Source organism: Pantherophis guttatus, chromosome 4 (assembly GCF_059756535.1).
Source record: "Pantherophis guttatus breed Tessera chromosome 4, ASM5975653v1, whole genome shotgun sequence".
NCBI classification, from domain to species: domain Eukaryota; kingdom Metazoa; phylum Chordata; class Lepidosauria; order Squamata; family Colubridae; genus Pantherophis; species Pantherophis guttatus.
In genome coordinates, this window is record NC_142066.1 from 37,218,868 (window position 1) to 37,222,934 (window position 4,067).

Consider the following 4,067-nt stretch of genomic DNA (forward strand, 5'->3'; position numbering starts at 1 on the left):
AAATGCTTTTAAAAAGCCCTGATGATCCCAGCTGAGCTGCGCAATCATCAGAGGCTTTTTTTTTTTTTTTACTTTTAAAAGCATGTTTTCGGCTGAAGAGGTTGTAGAAAAAATGCTTTTAAAAGTAAAAAAAAAACAACCTCTGATGATCACGCAGCTCAGCTGGGCATGGGGAGGGGGGCACAGAGATTTTTGCTACCAGTTTTCCGAACCGCCCGCCACCATCGCTATTGGGTGATCCGGTCCGAATCGGGGCATTTCACCCCTGAGTTCATCTTCCCAAATAATATTAGCACTTCACATTTACAAGTAAACATGATTTCAGGACTGATTCAAATATTGTAAACTTTCCCATTTTTTAAAAAAAGTATCTAACAAGTTCATTATCCTTTTCATTGTAGCAATATTCACATGAGTAAAACCATAAACACAATAAAGATGCAAAAAAAAAAAATTCCCTCCAAGAATCAATTTGCCAAACTTATGTAAATGTACCACATACTCATTTAATGATATATCAAATTACACCTTTCCCCATTTTAAAAATATTATAAAATCTATGTAATGGTCAATTTTATTCTATCATGTTTTATTAATTAAAAAAGCCTTTTTCATAAATTATAGTTATATATTTTTGTATGTGTGTGTGTGTCTGTTTGTGTATACAAAAAGAGTATATTGAGTATATCAATAACAGTGTATATTGAGGGGAACTGAATAAAAAGAAAAAGAGCCTGCCTCTTGCACTTTGCTAATGGTGCTAGCCTGAAAGTTGAAAATGGGCGAGATCTACTACTTCTAATAATGAAACTCAAGGAGCATAGTAGAAAGAAAAAGTTGATGATTAAATATAAACAATAACAAAGCAATGGCAACATGAACAACAACCAAGTTTCGAATTGACAGTGAAAATATTGAGTGGTGAATAGTTGACCCTAAAAGGCAGAAGTTATCAACAGTACAGGTAGATCTCGATTTAAAACCTTAATTGAGCCCAAAATTTCAATGGCTAAGCAAGGCAGTTGTTAAATCTGTTTTGCCCAATTTTACAACATTTTTTTGCCACAGTTGTTAAGCAAATCACTTCAGTTGTAAAGTGAATGATGCAAATGTTGAGGAAATATGCCCCCCTTCATTGACTTTGCTTGCTGCAAGGTTGGAAATGGTGATCACATGACCTGGGGATAGGGCAACTGTGATTAACACATGCCAGCTGGCAAGTGTCTAAATTTTGATCACATAACCATGGGATGCTCTAATGATTGTAGGTGTGAAAAATGGTCACAAATGACTTTTTCAGTGCTGTTGTAATTTTGAAAGATTAATAAATGAATGGTTGTAAGCAGTGATGGGATTCTGCCGGTTCTAGGCAGTTCGACCAAACTATTTGTTAAATTGCTGGCTTGCCCCGTCCCTTGCCCCGCCCCTCCACACCACTATTTATTGCCAATAAATAGTGGTGGGCGAGGGGTGGGCGAGCCAGCAATTTAACAAATGGTTCAGTGCTTTTTTGTAATTTTATTGGCCTCGCAGCTGCCGTGGGGCTTCAAAGGGCCGCCCTATAGCTGATCAGTGTTAAAAGAAAACAAATTAGTAGACCGGTGCCTGCAAAAATAAATGGGTAGACCTAGTGATGGGATTCTACTTCGGTAGAACTGGTTGTTAAGTAGTTAAGTAGTTAAGCCAGTGGTTGCCAAAGTGGGCAGTACCATGCCTTAGGGGGGCAGTAAGAGGCAAGGGGGGCAGCTGGGGGGTGCTACAGGCAAAAGGGGATGACAAGAGGGGCTAAGTGGCAAGGAGGGTGGCCCCCACCCTTTGGCCTGTGCGTGGCAGCACTTACCTCCTTGCAAGCAAACAGCAAGAAAAAACAGTCCCTTTTGGCTTCAGCATAGGTTAATCAGCACAAGTTGATTAGATCAGCCTTCCGACTCTCAGCTGATTTGCTCTCAGCTGTTTTGCACAGGGCTCTGTTGCTAGCTGCAAAGAGTGCTGGAGCAGATTTTTTTTCCCTAGCTATGCTGAAAAAACGAAACTGAAAGTAAAGCAGGCTCTGCTGCAACGTGACAAAATGAGGCAGAGAGAGATTTCTTTTTCTTTTTCCTCATCAAAAAAGGTAGGTGCAAACAATGGAAAATTTAGGGCAAAAGAGGAGAGTTCAAGATTTTAAAACACAAAAGATAAAAAGCTCTATTTAACTAGGGAATTGTAATAATTGAGATACTATTAATTGTATATTGTGTTGAAAGCAGAAATGGTTAAGTTGTGGTTTGGAGAAATATATGGGGGAAATTATTTGGTTTATTATTATTGGTAAATATAATTAATTGATTTGTAAGAAATTGAATTGCATGGAAATAATTGGAATATTCATGTTCATATTGATTAATATACAAAAAAGATAGTTATATAACTAATTGATTTATATTAAAATGTTGAATTTGTATTAAACAACTGTAATATTACATAATTAACCAATGTGAGGATGGATATAAAAATAGATGACAATGGGAAGGGGTATAATATAGAATAGAAGGGAAAAATTGAATTTGATTAAGATTAGAGATGAGGATGAAGGGTAATATTGTTTTTTTTTAAAAAAAAAAGATGAGGAATAAATATGGCAAAAAGGAAATATAGAAATTGTAAATTTAATTGAAATGACTAAACACTGTTTAAATTTGTGAACCGGCCAAATACTCTGTTCAAAGAAACTACATTGTATGTTTGTATGTGTGTTTCTAATTATTGTTATTTATTCATATTTCTTCTCTTTTATTCTTTAAAGTTTAACAATTCATTCTTTATCTTAATAACTTTATATTTGTTTGGGGTTGCCTTTCTTCCCTTTCATCTTTTTTATTGTATAGCAATCTTTCTCCTCAAACCTACCACCTCTCTCTTTTCTTTCCTTTTTACTTTCTCTTCCCCCCTTCTTCTCCTCCCTACTTCCTCTTCCTTTCTCCTTGACCTCCTCTCTTCCTCCCTCTCTTACCCTCACTCCTACTCTAATTCCCCTTCCCTTCCTTCCTTCCTTCTCTTCCTTCCCTCTCTCCCCTTCCTTCATCCCTCTCTATTGCTGTATCCTTTTGTGCATATGGACTACTCAGAGAGCTGAAAAAGTTATTTTTGACCGGTCCTCCCACTTTTGACCAGTCCTTGAACTTACGACTGTCCTCACATTTTACGTTTTGTACCCTATCTTATCACCGTGGTGAAGAGAAGTAGTGGTGAAATGACTGACACAGTTGTTAAGAATGCCGCAAAGGGCATAAATGTGAGGATGGTCATAAGTGTGAGAACCGGTCAAAAGTGCGAGGACCAATCAGAAATGACTTTTTTCAGCTCTCTGAGTAGTCCCTATGCACATAGTCACGCCCACCCGGTCACATGACCAGCTAGCCATGCCCACCCAGTCACATGACCACTAAGCCACACCCCCAACTAAGCCACACCCACAGAACCAGTTGTTAAAAAAATTGAATCCCACCACTGGTTGTAAGTTGAGTATTACCTGTACAGGAACCAGAAATCAAGAAATGTACTGTGAACTAGCAATTAGTAAAGAGCAATGAAGGGTTTGAAAAAGATATATGGATGCTGGATGGATCTACACTGCAGACATCAGAAATGTGCAGACATTTGTTTTCATGTAACAAACTTGGATTTGATAGAAGTAGGATAGTATTGGCATTTTTCTTTCACTTTAGTATTGGAGAAGAATTCTGAAAATACAATGAATAGGTAAGAATGAAAACAAATGAATAACTAAAAAAAAAATAGTCAAGAGTTCTCAGTTGAATTATAAATGACTAGGTTTAGATTCTCATATTTTGGGCATCTTATGCAAAGTCATAGAATTTTCAACCAGTATATAAGATTGAGAAAACCGTAAGGGAAAAGAAGAGGATGATTAGGAAGAGATGGATAGACTCAATTACAGCTGAGATCTGAAGAACCGTGTTAAGAACTGATGGATCATTCTAGAGAAAATCTATGTGTTTGCAAAGAGTGAATACACACTTGATAAAACATAATCAATCAGACTCCAAACTTTATTGAAGTAGATA